Below are 18,028 nucleotides of genomic sequence, written 5' to 3'. Positions count from 1 at the left end.
GGGAGTGTTTTTTGTGTTCTGAGTGACGGATGATGTCACAGGGCGAAAGAACGCAAAAAACATGCCCCCGAATCTGAAAGAGACAGGGCTTGAATGGAGTGACGTCCCTCTCCTCCAATGGCTGGCCTCTGTTTAGGAAGCCAGCAAATGGAGGAGAGAGGCGGGTTCAAGCCTCCATACTACAAAACATTAAATCTCTTACGGAGACTGCGCAAGCGCAGCCTACGGTCCTCAACCTAAAAAGTGTTATGACACTGTCAGGATTGACCACATCATAGTGCTCTTTTCTTTACTTTCAACGGTGCTCCTTTACAACATGGCTAAGAAAACATTGACAAAGCCATTAAATCTCACATAGGTGAGAACTATTGGCTTTGCCAGTGCTTGGTATTTTTGATGTGTTCAACATCCCTTAGAAGATTGGGGTTTCTCAATCCACTGAGTAATTATAAGCAAGTATTATTATTGGGTACCCACATAGTCATGTAAAGGGCGAGCCTGGAATCTTCCTTTCTATAGGACCGGTGTACTTTAAATTCACTTGAAATTCTGAATATATGCAAACACTTTGCTAAGATTTTTTTTATCTATGATTGCTTGAATTTGATTCTGAACACAATCAATAAATAGTATAAGTAAGTTGGGGGGGCTTGTTTAAAATGTCGCTGCAGTAGGAGCGTTTTCTTCTCATTCCATGCTGCGCCCGTAGAGATTGCTCCACACCCCTCCACCCTGAACCTCAGAACAGTCCCAGCGGCTCCCATTGATACCTCGGGGGCCTGGGGGTGCGATACCTGTGTGGAGGGAGACATAGGCGAGGCCCTCAACACTACAGCCGCTCCTCTGCGGGAAAGCAGCAAGCGGACTCAGCGTGCAATGGCCAGGCTGTGGCCAGTAAGGCAGCCTAAGATGAGACACTTCACAGTGCCATGCAGTCACAGCCCCTCCGCTAAGGCAGAAGAGTTTTGCCCCACTGCTTTCAGTAGTACAAAAAAGGAAAAATAAAATGATAACATGCAGTTGGTATCAATTTATTTTTACCTGCTGAGGCAGTTTGGCTGGGCGGGGTGGGGCCAGGCTGCTCATAGAGCAGGGGGAGGAGTGGTGAGCACTTAAGTGTGCATAGCTGTTTGGCCAGTCCTCTGAGGTTGGCCAAACAATCATGCACACTTTCCATGTTTCCCACCAGGCTGTAATACACAGCCTGGTGAGGAACATGCACAGGCTCCCACTGCCTGTCTGAGCACCGAACCACAGTGCTCAGACCAATCACAATGCTGCATATTGATGGCGTAAATCGTGTCCGCTATCACTGAGTTTCAACTGGGGAAAGCCCTCAGCAGGGCACAAGTCGTAAAAAAAGAAGTGGGGGTTACGCTGTCTCCGGAAGTGACGTCACAACAGGAAATGACTTCAAGGAAGGTGCTGAGCTCCTCGTCCCCAAAGAGTGAAGTCCAGCTGTTTGGCAGGGGGGATGGCGTCCCCTCTGTAAAATAAGGGGGGGGGGGGGAGGACGCCGTCCACCCACGTGGTACCCAGACTCGAGCCCTGGCCCTCAGACCTGATAGTCTCTTGATTGCCTTTTATAAAAAATATTGCTCCATGAGTGCCCCAAAACTGATGCAACTGCTTAATAACTTTGCTAGATCCGGCACCAAAGCCCTTTCTATCAGGGAAGCATTAGTGTCCATTATACTCAAACCCAGGAAGGGTTCCACACAATGTGTCTCATACAGTCCAAGCTGGCCAAATTATTAGTGCCCTATGTGCAGGGACTAATAGAGTCAGACTAGGTGTGCTTTATCCCTGAGTGTGGAAGTAGTGACAACCCAAATGATTGCTCCATATCCTGGATAAAGTGAAATGATTAGACCATCCTACAATCTTGAAGGCATTGGGTCGAGTGCACTGGCCACATCTGTTGAAGAGATATGAAAGGGTTGGCCTGGGCCCCCGATTTAGAAAGTGGATATCTGTCAGCAATGAGACCCCTTTGGCTCACGTTAAGGTTAATGGTCAGCTCACGTGACAATTTTCAATGGGTAGGAGGACAAGACAGGGTTGCCCACTGTTTCCCTTCCTGTTTGGACTATACATGGAGCCACTGGATGAATGACTATGGCTCCACCGACATATCAAGATAGTGCAGTGCCAAGGGCATAAGCACAATATTGCTCTTTATGCAGACAACGTAATGGTGATGTTGGCAGACCAACTGTTGTTAAAGCAAAGGCCTTGAGACTACAGATGGCCCTGACAAAACCCTCAAAGTCCCTTTTGGGTCTAACCTTATCCCCACTATTGGAAGTTATGGTTCAAATTTCTTTATTAGGTTTGTGCAAAAAGGAATACAATAAGAAACACAGCATTGTTGACAGTGTGCATTGCTCAATCATCTTGGCAAAGGTATGAAAATGCACAAAAACGTTCATTCACTCCATCCTAACCCCTGGAACTGCATTGTTACATAGAAATATGTGTATAACGGCCTATTCTGCCATGACTCTTCTATTCAGGTAGTGCTCTCGGAGGGTGGGCGGTGTTTGTTTAAGTGTCTGTTAAGCGAAGGAGGCATAGGTATTTAGGACAGGTTAATTCACGGAATTTGGCAGAAAGTAGAGTGATGAAGGGTTGCCAGAGTTTTGCAAAAGAGGTACTTTGTGCTGTAAGTGTCCGAGTCAATCTATCCATCCCCAATATAGACCATAGGCGAAGAAGCCGGCCTAAATGTGTAGGAAGCTGGGCTGATCATCAATGTGCAATTATGTTCTGCAGAACCCGCCCCTAGAGCCAATGCGATCTACCGTTCACTATGTGATTTGAGGGGGAAAGGCAGTCCCAGAACTGTGTAAGCCGGAAATTGTTGTAGCTAGGTGTGGAGGTATTTGTCTGTCTTCTAGCAATTGTGTTCAATAGCCAGTAAGTAATGGGCATTCCCAAAGTAGGTGGAGCAAGGCTCCGGGAGTTCCACAGGCGCACTAGCAATCTGCTGAACGCCCGGTATTGCCTCTGTGCAGGCGTACTGGCGTGAGGTACCAGTAAGTAACTATTTTGGTAGCAGGTTCTATACTTGCTGTGTTGCGGGCGTATGCCGTGCCTGGTAGCATACATCATCTCACTCCTTTCAGGTCCAAAAGCAACCCAGCTTCACCTCCCAGAGTCTCTGAGCAGTTGATTTAACCAGCAGGGAGGAGGCTCAAAGGGCCATAACTCAGTGATTAGGCGACTGTCCGACGCCTTGTTCACCAGCCATTTTTCAAATACCATACGTGGCCGCTGCGCTCTGGAATGAACAGAAGGCTGTATACCTCAATGGCAAATTTGGATCTAATGTAATCTTTTGAACTTGGGGAGCACCCAGTCTGTACGGAGCTGAGCAAAGGGCAAAGGGCAAAGGACCTTCTTCTTCAAAGAGGTGGCCTATAGATCGGCAACCTTCTTTTTGCCAGTAATATAAGTCTATCTGGTTTAGACCAAGGGTAAATTCCACATTACCCACAACTGGTGTCAGTGGGGATGGTAATGATGTTAAGCCTTTCCCTATGCCAGATGTCTAGGGTAGATTTAGTGAGTGGCAAACAATAGAGGCTTTTCGGTCTGGCTCCCTTGTGCAAGAAGGGGATTCACAAGTGTTGTCCCACAATTAGGGACATCCAGCCCGCCTTCTCCTGGGGGTTTATGGCTTGTACCTTATGCTGTTTACACAGACCTTTGCTCATGGTCCCGATTAGAGTCTATGGACCCAGCAGTAAAAGTGGGGGCCAACGTTCATCCGTTCCAACAAGCGGAAAACAAACTGCCATCGAACTGCATCAAAAGCCTCCTCGAAGATTATCAAGAAGAGGGCTCGATGGTCCATGATGAAACTAGACATTGCGTTATGTACCCATCTGAGGCAGTCTTGTGTGCTGCATCCTGAACCCGTTCTAGTCCGAATGAAGGAGGTGATGACTTTCACCAATCGGTTGCCCCGTACTTTAGTAAGAATCTTGGATTCCATATTCTGGATGGAGATAGGTCTCTAGAACCTGCAGTTTTCCGGGGGTTCTAGTGGTTTCAGGATAAAAGAGATAGTATCCTTCCTGAAATCGCGGGGTAGTTTGCTCACCCTCAGCAATTCCTCATACATTGCAAGCAAGGAAGTAGCCAGGAGGGAGGCATATTTCTTATAAAATTCTAGTGGGAAGTGGTTAGGTCCAGGTGAATTCCCATTGGGGAGTGCTCCAATGGCCACCATTATTTCGGACGCTGTGATCGGTTCCTCCAGTCACAGTCTGACAGTGTCAACTAGACGGGGAGTAATAAGTCCTCCACGACAGGGTTAAGGCTCTCAGACTCTAGCATTAGACAGTTAGCATATGGGTGGGTGAAGTAGCAGACAACTTCTTGTGCAATAGAGTGTAGGTCTGACATCGCTCAACTCGTATAATATGTACGGCATGCAGAGGGATTACAGGATTTCAGCTGGGGGTCCATCACCACGTTGAAGTCAGCCCCCAGGAGAGTGGAACAAAGGGAGGGATAGAAGGAGTAATGGTTCAAGTGCCTGTAGCATAAGGGACAGGAGCATAGGGGCATAGGTGGATGTGATTGCCCAGTGGATACTCTCCATGTCACCCAGCACCAGGACAAAGCGACCAAGGGCGTTGCAATTGGATTGCATGACCAGCAAGGGAAGCAGTTTGTGTTAGCGATGGCAGTGTCCCGAAAGCTGGCCTTATAGCCCACAAAGTAAATTTGAGTGTAACCCTTTCGCTGCCCGACAGAGCAGTGATTACAGAACAAATGAGCTTCCTGCAGGAGAACCACCACAGGGAACTTGCATTAAGGTACTGAAATAAAGCCCCATGTTTGATTTTATTATGGAGGTCGTTGACATTCCAGAAGACGGAATTGAGCAATGTAGCAGAATCTTTCATAGGGCATAAGTTCTAAAGGGGCAGGCGAGGATGAGTGGGTAAGGAGTGCAGCAGATAACAGAAATAAGAAACAGAGTAAAAAGCAAGAAAACCTTACAATACCCCAATGGAACACCCCAACCCCATACTTCAACCTCAGAAGCATTTGTTGCCCCAACACACAACTAAGAACTCAATGGAGAACAAATCCAAAGAGAACCAGACTAACCTCCGAGTTCCAACCCATCCTGAACAAGTCAGAGCTCATTAAAGAATATAGTGGTGCTGGCAGTAGTTACAATGAAAGTGAACAGGTAGTCGCCAGTGGTGGAGCAAGGATTCACACGGAAAGCGACTTGCTTGTATCATGAACCTCGAATAAACCCTAACTATATAATCAACATGTTCGTCTTACTAATTCTTTTCTTTTCCCTTTGACATCGGGTATCAGAGTGAAGCTTGCTTATGTGTTTTTCTAATACCAATACGCTTGCATCTAAAATGGCTGCTGCTACGTGGGAATTTCTACTGCGCATGCGTCCGTCATACCCACGTGATATGACGTAATCGCAGTTTTGGAGGGAACTCTGTCGCATCTGCGCACTAGTGTTAATATGGCTGTTCTGTGTTGTCACATGCGAGAGGCTTGCACTGCTGCTTCTGCTAAGCTGTTTGTTCTGCCTTGTCCTAATGCTATAGTTTATTATAAAGTAATGGGTATAGTGTAGAAATTTATGTTATACTGTGTAATCATTTATTTCCGTGTTCTAAAACTGTTTCTTTTCCATTTGAACTTGGCCTGAGTCGTAATGCTGTACTCCATCTTGGTTGAAATCGAGGCTGCGCAAGATTCTCCAGTCTCAAGAACAAGTGACCTTTGGACTATTGCCAATGAGCTGACTGCCTAGAAGATGCTTCCTGGGAAAGTTGTTTAACAAACTCTAAATTGAATACATTGTAATCGTCAATAGAACAACCATTGTTAGGAAGAAGAAATCGGCATGAGAACCTGAATTTGATGGGCATGAACATAAATTTGAAAAAGGAGACGGAGAAAGTCTAACGTTTAGGTGGTGTGATGACCTGTCCTCCTCCTTTGTCCAATCGAAATTGGGGATCCTTACACTTGCAACATTGGGGGGTGGTAGACTGATCTGAAAACAGTATAATTAGCGTAGGTTTAGCTAGAGAAATTGTTCGACTTGTCTGAATAGCTGACCTGTCACTGACCCAACGCACTCAATAGGTGACTAAGAGCAGAGGGCTGCAGAGCACTCTGTCGGGAGGTTTGAGAACCCAATTGGGGTTTTGGGAAGTTGAAGTGCTGGCGAAGCACTTTGCTGTTGAAAGCTGTAACCCAATCGGGGTTTTTGGTTGATTCCTTGCAGAGAGGGAGTAGCGCAGGCATTGCAACCGAAACTGCGGGTGCTGGTCTTCACCTTCGGTGGTCCGGTCCTGATCCAAATTCTGGGGTTATCCTGTCCTGATTTTCCTGAACTGCACCTGCTCGCCTACTGGCACTGGAGTCTTTGGGATTTCTCCTGTCTTTTCCAACAGACCCGTGGCCAGGGTTGGTCTTCACACCATTCTAGGTAAATAAATCTGTGTGGGTAACTGACATTCTAATTTGCGCCCTTTTCTTTACCTTCCCTGAAGTTGCAAAGCTTTGATTGCATATGTTCCATTCTTTCCCTACCCTTGGTAAATGACTTATTCATGTTTTACTGTTTATTAGCGTGTTCTACTTTTCAACCCACCTTTTAGTCAATGCTAAATGTTTTCTCACGGTAGTATATGTTCCTTTTTCCTTACCCTCACTTTAAGGAGCTAAGCTTGATTATCTGAATTTATAGTGTGTTCCAATTCTTACCTTCCCTATAGTTATGTGCTAAATTTGAGTTTCGATTCTGCATATTGTGTTCTTTTTCCAAACTGCCAATTATTGTGAAAGTGCTTGGGTTTAGTATGTTCCCTTTCTTTACCCTCCTTTAGTTGAGTTGCGAAAGTCTGTTTCTCGAAATAGCATGTTCCTTGTTCTTACCTTCCCTTTATTTCCAGTTTGCTAAATGGTTGGCATAATCTATATTTTACATAGCTATACACTGTTTCTGATCTTGGTTATTGATAGTTTAATCGCTTTCAATCTGTGGCTCATGACTTTTGATGACGATTAGATAAAGAGTTTGAACCTACGCCGAGTCTGTGGTTATTATATTAAATGCAAATGCTATGGTATTTTTGAGTGCCTTTCTTTACAAAAACTCCCTGATTCATCGTGGTCTTAGGTATCTAGTGACAAGGATTGGTAAGTCAATGGTATAGGAATTAGTAGAACAAAATACACTGGTAGTACAGCGTGGGTTATCTGATTGAATAAATGTATGTTTTTGAAATATGGGCCCAGGTGAGTATTGGTAAAATTATAGTCGGGTGACCTGCGCGCTCTCTCAGTATATTTCTTGGTAGCAGTAGTATGGTTAGGGATTAGTTAAAGATAGGTAGTTAATTAGTTAGTTGGTTAAAGTTCATATTTCATTGATCGAACAAATGTGGTATTATTGAAATGTTTTGATGCTGCTATATTGAATTTTATGTATTAACCAAAATCGTTTGTACTTGTTATATGTTTTGTCTGGAATCCCCGGGGGCAGAATAGCGGGTGGTAGATAGAAGCCACATCGCGGTGAGGTCATTTACCCGCAGGAAGTTAGTGCATGGTTAGGTAGAACCGGAAGCACTATTTAGGGTTTTCTGTATGAATGTATGAATAAATGATAGCAAAAATTTCGCTAGCAAAACATTTGTTGTGATATAACCTAGTAAGGGTCACACGGAAGAAGTAGCAGGTTCGTCTGAGCTTGATTGATAGCAAAGAGGTTCGCTGGTGAAACTTTGGTCTTAGTGTATTTCCCGGAGTGGATAAAGTCTGAAGGAGTAGCAGGTTCTCTAATGCTTGTGTGAAGGGTAGGCAGAAGGGTTCTACTCGTAGTGTATGAAAAGTAAACGGAAGGGATTTACTTGCAGTGAAATATTTCTTTCCACTCTAGTCACTCGGGTACAGTGGCGAATGTGTTGCCATTGTTAAATAATAAAATCTGCACTTTAAAACCAAAAGAATTTTGGTTTTGAAATACCTTGTGAAGGAGGGAGTCAGTTGCGGAGCTGCGCTGACGTCACTCAGAGCCGCGCTGGTATTGGTCAAGACAGCGGGCGTGTAGCTGACATAGCATTGTAAAGGAGGGGTGAGCACAGGAGCGTGGGAACTCGTCTCACGAGAGAAGCTGCGCACCCATTGGTTGAAATTATTTGAAACCGCAGTATTGGTTGGTTGACGAAAAATAAAAGACGCACTAGTATTGGAAGCATACAGTAAACAGAAATAAGTATTTTCACACGATTTCAATTTTGCAAAATATATGTGGTATCCAAGTCATCCAGCAACTCAACCTGATCCCAGATACTTAGGGTTTGCTAAGGATCAGATGTTAAGAGGCAGACCTTACAATATGTACGGAAGTTAGAGAAAATTGTCGTTTGTAGACAAAGTTAGAAATTATTTAAAAAAAAGACAAGCCCATTAAGACTAGAGAAGGAGTCATTATTCCACCTCCGAATACTCCTGCATCGTTTATGATGTTTGACATGGGTTACCACTCGTGTGTGTGGTTAGAGAACTGGGTGGAATACACAAAAGATGACGGAATTTTGAAATTTCCCTTAGAAGGTACCTTTAATGGAAGAATTTTGTTTAATTTAAGGACTCGAATGAATGATTTACATCCCAGACCTAGATTAACGCAATATGAGGCCCTAGAAGAATGGGAAATTGAGGCTTTTGAGCGAGACAGACCTAGAATTGACAAAGGACTGAGTAAATTTTACCCAAAGGTTCCGCGACATTCAAAAGAAAAACAAATGAAACAATGGAGACAGAATATGTTAGTGGAAGGGCTTTACCCAGTACTAACTGTAGAGGAGCCTGTGGGAGGTAAAAGGACTGAGAAAAGTAAACATTTAATGACTAGTGGTGATTCAGACTATGATTACATGGAGGATTTATTAATGAAAAATCCACCACCTTATAATGAGGAACCAAAAACAGTGAATCCGAATAACCTGTTTTTTAAACCACCTTATAATGAGGAATCAAGTACAGCAAATACGACTGCCCCGTTTTTAAAGCCACCTTTAATTCCGCAAGTGATACATGAGACCTCCATCGAAAGGATATTATAAGAAAGAGAAAGAGAAGCTTTAATAAACAGAGAAGTGAATTAATTCAGAAAATTTCTCAATGAAACACAAGTCCTGAGGCTCTGACAATTCCAGTGACTATTGGCCCAGTTGTTCCTTTGTACTGAGATAAGCAAGCCAGTCCAAAAGCTCCAGTTATAACTACATCAGTAGTACAGCCAAGAAAAGAACCACTGATAATAGATGATCAGGCAAGTGAATGTGAATCAGTGATATCCCTAGTGGATTTACAAATAAGGGAACCTGAAGGTGGTTCAATGAGGAAAACCACTCCTTTAACCTAGAGAGAAGTACAGATGGAGACTTCTTCAGGTACGAGAAGTGCCACTGTAGTAACTCCTGAAGAAATAGACAGATGGACACGAGAAATAGAGAGACCAAAGACACAGCCTAAGCCATTAGATATATATAAATTGAGGATTGAAATAGAAGAAATAATGGCTGGGAATGTGGGATTGGAGAGATTAAATACTTTTAGTGAAGATAAATTACTGTTTATTTGTAAAAGCATCGCTAAAAATACAAAGGTGTCTCATGAGAAATTAATGGACACTGCAGCTAGCATGGGAATCGACATTGGAAAATCTAAAGTATTGCAGAAACCCTACCGAGTAGAATTCTCTGACAAAGACTTAGAAAACATGAATGTGTCAGGCAAAAAGGTGCAGATAAGAGAGCTGATGACATTAATGCAAAAATGGGGCGAATTAGAGAAATGGAAAGCAAGATGGGCAAAGAAAAAGGAAGAAATTCGATCAAGACAAATGGCTTCAGAATATGTTTTAAAAGAAGCAGAAAAGGTAGAAAAACTATGTCCCATGCGAGAGGTACCAGGTGGAGGCTATGTGCATGTTCCATGTTCCAGATAGGATATTTTGTCATTGACGAATGATTTCCCAAAAATTTGAGAAAAACCTGTAGAATGGTACAGACAGGTCGAGAGATTTGTCAAAGTGTCAAAGTGTCTTTTGAAAGACTTAGATGGCTTATTTGACATTGTAGTCCCCGTAGATTTGTGGACAGAATGCAAAGTAGCTGAGACCCGAAGACAGGGGCACCTTCCGAGTATGTAATGAAAAAGTACAATCAGGTAATAATTTACCTAAAAGGAAAGGTGCCTGCAATAGAGACAGACTGGACGAAAATAGATAGAACCACTCAGAATAAAGACGAATCAGTGCATTCATATTATGAACGTCTATTACAGACCTTTAAACAATACAGCGGATTAGATAACATTGACATGAAAGACATGACACATTTTATTTATCGATTTGTGCTAGGATTGAGACCAGAAATTTCACAATGGATTAAAGACAATAACATTTGTTGGCAAGCTAAGCCCATAGATGAGGTCCTGAAATATGCAAAATATTTGTGAAGATGAGCTAGAAAACAAACAGAAAGAGTTGAAAGAAAAGGATATGTGGGCACAAGTAAAATTAGCAGAGCAACAAGAACAACAGTTAAATCAAATGACTACTAATCAGAATAAGAGCGATGGAAGTAGGGGAAGGCCCAGGGGAAAATTCAATAGGGAAGATGCGAAAAAGAAGTTCCCCTTTCACGGATGTGGCAAGTTGGGGCACTGGAAGGACGAGTGTAAGGCTGTGCAGAGTGGTAATGTGCAAAATACTGATTTAAATCCACAGACGCAGCCTGAGGTGCCACAGAAGACCCAGCAGCAGGTAATACAGAACCAGATACCCCCGGAGCCTATGCCAAATTATAGGAGCAAAGCACAACAGAATGTAGAGACTTCGAATTGGGAAGGAAGGGAAAAGAGAGATGCATCAACCTCACAATTTCTTTTGAATGACACATTCTTTTGTGAAGAACCTTACTGACGGTGCCTGAGGGGGAGGGGGGAGGACGAGGAGTGCGTGCTTGGCGCCTCCTTGCTGGTAGACCAGTCAGGGCCATACATTGAAGGAAAGGTTGAAGGAAATGATGTCACCTTTCTTTTGGACACTAGTGCTACCCATTCTACTGTGAGAACAGCAGACGTTCCAAACCTACCCCTCTCGGGAGAAGCGATCCAAGTAGTGGGCGTTTCTAATAAACAAATTAGTACCCCAGTCACAGAACCAATGGAAGTAAAAATAGGGAATTTTAAAGAAATGCATAGATTCGTAGTCTGTGACTCAATCCTGTAAATTTGCTGGGACGAGATTTGTTGTGCAAAATGAATTGCACTATCTTTTGCACTCCAAATGGCATTGAAATTCAAACCCCAGACGAAAGACGGAATTTACAAATTAATGTTAGCAAGACCAGAGACAGAAATTGCAAGAATGACAATAAAAGACCTACCAGAAGAACTGCAACAGACGGTAAGCCCAGAGGTGTGGAACTTTACTGAAAAAGATGTAGGATTAATGGCAAATATTGACCCAATAAAAGTGACCATAAAGAAAGACGCAGTCTACCCAAATACTCAACAGTACAAAATGAGTGCAGAAATAAAGGCAGGTGTTGCAGTAGAAATAAAGCGTTTGGTAGAAGCAGGCATTTTGCAAGAAGTCATGAGCAGTCCATGTAACTCCCCCATAATTGGTATAAAGAAACCGAGTGGTAAGTACAGGGTCGTACAAGATCTTAGAAAGGTTAATAAGATCATTGTTCCTTGCTGTCCAGTTGTGCCAAATCCTGAAGTAATTCTGTATGAGACACCGTGGGAGGTTGGATGGTTTACTGTCATTGACCTATGTCACACATTTTTCTCGATTCCATTGCACCCAGATAGCAAATTTCTTTTCTGATTTGAATTCGACAGTCATGTCTATGTTTGGAATCGTGTCCCTCAGGGGTACACAGAAAGCCCCTCGATTTTTAACCAGATTTTGAAAAAGTGCCTTGAGTCGGTAGTACTACCTGGACAGTCAGTCTTGGTTCAGTATATAGACAACCTTTTGGTGGCCTCCAAATCACGAAAAGACTGTGTTGTCGACACCATAGCTTTACTGAATCATCTGGGTGGAGGAGGACATGAAGTGTCCCCAGAGAAATTGCAGTTTTGTGCCACCTCAGTGAAATATCTTGGGCATCAGATAGAGAGAGGTGTCATGAAGGTTACCACAGAAAGAATTAGGATAATTAGAAACATGGATTTGCCAAAAACACAAAAAGAGATCAGAATGTTTCTTGGAGTTGTAGGATATTGCAGGCAATGGATTGTGGGATTAGCAGTCCTTGCAAAGCCCCTGATACAAATGACAAAGAAAAGAGCCAAAGACCCATTAGAGTGGGATGACGAAAGCATGACTGCCTTTGTAAATTTACGAGACTGCATGTGTACAGCCCCAGCATTAGGAATGCCTGACTATTCGAAAGATTTTGCACTTTTTTGTGACACACAAGATAATTGTGCCATTTCAGTTTTGACTCAGATTCATGGACTAGTGCGACGTCCAGTGGCATATTTTTCATCCACATTAGACCCAGTGGCAGCTGCATTGCCTGGATGTCTGAAGCAGTAGCTGCAACTTGCATGAGTCTTGAGCAGAGTCCCCACATTGTGCAAAATACAAAATGGCTGTTAACAAAAAGGTTGAGGTGGGCGGAAACATCTGTCAACTTATGTTACTGGCTGGTGTGGATACATAGGAAGAAGTGAGAGATTTGCAGAATGCAGCAGAACCTAAAGAAAAGGAACAATGGAGGAAATTAGGGTGTCAGAGAAGGGCTGAAGATGGTGTCATTGTTTACCTTGACGAAACAGTAGTGTTATCAACTGTCTGTTTGCTCCTATGGCTAGGTTGATTCATGGAGATTCACATTTGGGAAGAGGTGCTATGATAAGTCTGTTCAGACGAACATGGTTTAATGCGAGATTAAGGAACATAGCAGAGGCACTCTGCCAGAGGTGTTTGATTTGTCAGCAAATGAAGCCAGGGAAGAAAACAGTGGTATTGCCAGGAAAGAATGGAAAGGGAGAAGGTCCTTTTGTTTGATTGCAGATTGATTTCATTCAGTTACCCCCTTGTTGAGAACTAAAATATGTACTTGTTATTGTCTGCCTGTTTTCAAAATGGGTGGAAGCTTACCCTACACGCAGAAACAATAGCATCACTGTGGCTAAGCTTCTACTTAGAGAGCTTATCCCACGTTTTGGTTTTCCAGTAACAATTGAATCAGATGGAGGAAAACATTTTAATAGTGAAATAATGGGTCTAATTTGTGAAGAATTCCAAATTAAGCAAAAACTGCACTGTGCATATCGCGCACAAGCATCTGCAGTGGTAGAACAATTGAATGGCACTATCAAGTCAAGATTGTGAAAGATGTATGAGTCAACCCGATTGGAGTGGCCAGATGCTCTGCCACTTGTTCTGATGGGACTTAGAAGTATTCCAGACCGGAACACAGGCTTAGGTCCCCATGAAATACTGATGGGAAGAGCAATGCGGCAAGCATGGGTGCCAGGACACAGACTGCTAAACATATCTGATGATTTAGTACTGGAATACTGCAAAGAACTGGCTGACCAAGTGTGTTCTAACTCTCGCCAGGTTGGGGAAGATGCTGTCGCGAGACCAGCAACTCCAGCTCATGACCTGAACCCAGGGGATTGGGTAGTGATAAAGAAGCATACTCAAAAATCTTGCCTCGCACTAAGGCGGGGTAAACCACGTCAAGTGATTCTGGTTACCACCACAGCTGTAAAATGTGCAGGAGTTCCACACTGGATCCATGTCAGTCACATGAAGAAGGTGACGGAAGCAGAAGAAACTGAGGCTGAAGGTTGCGCAGCTGAAGGGTCCCAAGATATCAATCCTGAAGTAGCTGAAGAAGAATAACCGAGCACCAGTCAAGATGATTGGATTCCAGTAATCGACATACCTGCAGAATATGTTCGAACAAGGAGTCAAACCTATCTAGACAGACAGAGTGATAGTGAGGATGAGACAGGTGTAGAAAAATATACTCAGATCATCGAAATCCATGTCAAAAGTGATTCTGAGGAGGGACAGATAGCGAAAGATCAAGTAATTGACACTCGACCTAGAACCCCTGAATCTGAAAAGGGACAGATCGAAAACAGGGCGCAAGCTCAAGCAGAAAAAAATCAAGAGTTCAAAGAGCTTGAGCAGGACAAGGTAGGAATAGATGATTGTGTTCAGGACGAAGAAAGTGAAACAGATAAAAGTCAAATCCAACAAATTCCTGAACAAGGCCAGCTTAGTAACCAGGCAGAAGAAACAGAAATAAGACCTGGAACTAGTCAGATAGAGAGGGAAGAAGAAGAAAGCACTGAGATCGATGTGCCACAACTGTGCGACAATAAAAGAGCATTTGAAGAGGGCCAAGGTACAGTGCCAGTTAAATGACTCAGAAAAGGAGACAAATGGCCTAGATATGTCAAAAGACTGAGACTGCGTTTAAAGAGAATTAATGAAGAACCTGAACAAGTGGATGAAGTAACAAGTCAAACTGATCCACCCGTAATACAACCCAGAAGAAGAAGTCCACGACTAAAGAGACTGAATAACAAATACAAAGGCCCTGAGTGGACCTACATAGTTTTGGAAGAGTTTGAAAATCTAGACATAAGTGACGAAAATGATGAAGAATTAATTACTGATCAAACTGACGAAGAAGTGAGACCCACTTGAGAGTCGTACAGGGTAAAGACTGTGTAAAAGCTTCAAAGAGGGGTTTAGTCTCCTTTAGACAAAACATGGCTGATCATACTGTTAATGGAAGACCGAAAAGAAATTGTTTAATAACATGCTGCAAAGTATGTTTATGTAGTGTTGCAATAGTACTTATACTTTGGATAGGACTAACAATAGCTATTCCTTACATGATGAATAGAAATACAAATTTGTACCCTACTAAGCAATTGACTGATTGAGTGCTTCGTGGTGTCCTGAGGCGGAAAGCCGGGACTCTGAGAATTTGTGTGTACTTGTGGAATATTTGCTTGTACATTTGCCCATTTTCCATCTTTTTAAAAATTGTCACTGCGCCGAATTTTAAAATATTGCACTGGTTGTGTAATTGGGGGCATATGGTTCCTGGCAGCTAAGGGATCCCCTTTACCCTCTACCAGCCTCCCGATCAAACGCCGACCTTTGTAGCCGATTTGCTTGCTACCTGGGGACCGCGTTTTAGGCTCTGCCATCTTGGGTGAGGGAAGGAGTAGGCGAGCGGACTAGTGCTCGGACCCTCCCGCCCTCGCAGCTACAAAAGCCAATTAGAGATACACGAGCCCAGACTGATTAAGTGCTTCGTGGTGTCCTGAGGCGGAAAGCCGGGACTCTGAGAATTTGTGTGTACTTGTGGAATATTTGCTTGTACATTTACCCATTTTCCATCTTTTTAAAAATTGTCACTGCGCCGAATTTTAAAATATTGCACTGGTTGTGTAATTGGGGGCATATGGTTCCTGGCAGCTAAGGGATCCCCTTTACCCTCTACCAGCCTCCCGATCAAATGCCGACCTTTGTAGCCGATTTGCTTGCTACCTGGGGACCGCGTTTTAGGCTCCGCCATCTTGGGTGAGGGAAGGAGTAGGCGAGCGGACTAGTGCTCGGACCCTCCCGCCCTCGCAGCTATAAAATGGAACCCCCCTCTAGGGAGTGCAGCTTTATACTCATTGTTTTCTCCCTGGTGTTATTATATTTGATGCTTTTTTCTCACATTGTCCTTTTCCCTGTCAAACATATTCTGTTGCTCTAACAGGGGGTCCTTGTTATTAACGTCAACAATATCCAGTAATCCCATGGGTCCCTTAACAGTCCTGATCAATAACCATCTTAGAGACTGGAAGGATGCTGGCCTAATAAACGATGCAGAATATCTGTACTTAAAAGTGACACGTCCATCTTATCCTTGGCTATATACTCTCCATAAAATCCACAAACCAGCTGTATTCCCACCAGGGAGACCTATTGTGTCCGGGATTGGGGGTCCGACAGAGAGACTCTCACAATACGTTGATAAGTTCCTAAATCCTTTGGTGAAGAACATGCCATCTTACATACAGGATTCAAAACACATCTTGAGTATCCTGGCAGACATCACATGGCAACCTGGATTGATAATGGCGACCCTAGATGTGGTATCCCTATATACCTCCATCGAACCGGACCTAGGACTAGCAGCCGTAACCAGAGCACTGAATACCAGACCCATCACCCTGCTGGAGCATACCAAAATGCTGGTAACAATGATGGATATCATTTTAAACCATAATTTCTTTGTATTTGACAAGAAATGGTATAGACAAACAAGGGGGGTAGCCATGGGCTCAAGGTTTTCCCCCTCTTTTGCTAATATCTACATGGGAGCTCTTGAAACAGACATGATTTGGAGCATCAGAGGTAGTAAATGGATCGACTATATACTTTACTGGGGTCGCTACATAGACGATTGCCTTCTAATATGGTCAGGTACGTAAACAACACTTTTGGAATTTTGTACATATCTAAATGACAATGAAATGAACATGCGATTCACTACGCATATCAGCACGTCCAATGTCTCTTTTTTAGACCTAGAGCTATACATCAAAAATGGGACTCTACATAGCAAACTTTATCGCAAAGAAACAACATGCAATTCAATTATTCATAGTAACAGTTGTCATCCTGTTCATCAGATAAACGGTATCCCTTATGGGGAATTTGTGCGAGCAAGAAGGAACTGCAGCGAGGAGCAAGAATTTGAAACCTGCATAAACGACATGCAGTCCAGGTTTTCCAAAAGAGGTTACAAACCTCAGATTATCTCTAAAGCAAACAAGAAGATTAAAAAAATAAGCAGAGAGTCTACCTTGACACCCAAAAATCCTACTGCGAACAGAAATCAACAACCTGTGAGACTTGTAACAGACTTTAATGAACTAAGTCCTGTGATACGGAAGAGCTTTCAGAAACATTGGGGGATCCTTAGTGCTGACAGAACCCTAACATCCGCAATAGGAAGTCATCCCCAAATAACCTTTCGCAGAGGAAGGAACTTAAAAAACAGACTAAGCCCAACTGTACCCAAAGACACAAAGGCGTGTGATTGGTTGACCCAGAAATCAAAAGGTTTTTTCAAATGCGGAATGTGCTCAATGTGCAGATGGGCAAATCATGGAACCAAGACATTTTTGGATCACAGATCTAAAGTATACACAATCAGAACAAACATCAACTGTGACACAAAATTCGCAGTGTACATTATTGAATGTGCCTGCAAAAGTAGATATGTGGGAAGCACAATCAGGGCACTCAGAGAGCGTATAAGAGAACACGCAAGAGCATATGCCACCAAGGATCCAAGATACCCCATGGCTATACATATGGCCTCATGTCCCTCACAAGGAAACATTAAATCCTTCACCTTCTATGGCATTGATGTTGTACAAGCTGCAGTAAGAGGAGGTAATAGGGAACTACGCCTCAGAAGACAAGAGGCACTTTGGATCATGCGTTTAGACACAACTAGAACCGGTCAGAACACTGATGATGAGCTGCATTTCTTCTTGGGGTCTGACACCTAGGTTGATCCCACTCCTGACATTTTTATTTCAAGCCTTTTTGGGGTCCAACATCTGGGTAGATCCCTACCAGACATTTCAGTCAAAATTTCAGTTTTATTTATAGAGAATGTACAACTGAACCTGTTACAATAATGATTGTTATGTAACCAATGATTGTAATGCATGAATATATATAAATCACCAAAGTCAGGTCAAACTTATGAACCAATGAAGGGTATGATTATGCAGACAGTGACGGTCTGACCCTCCAAAAGGAATTAATTCATCTAATGACATTACAGATTGAGAGGTTTCAAGATCCTTTTCCTCCCATTTTTAAAGGGAGTTTGTTCTCAATTTCTGCTGATTCTTGTCCATCCGGAGTTTAATGTATCCAAACTAT

The sequence above is a fragment of the Lissotriton vulgaris genome, chromosome 3_1, assembly GCF_964263255.1.
Source record: "Lissotriton vulgaris chromosome 3_1, aLisVul1.2, whole genome shotgun sequence".
Lineage (NCBI taxonomy): Eukaryota > Metazoa > Chordata > Amphibia > Caudata > Salamandridae > Lissotriton > Lissotriton vulgaris.
This window is presented reverse-complemented; position numbering follows the sequence as displayed.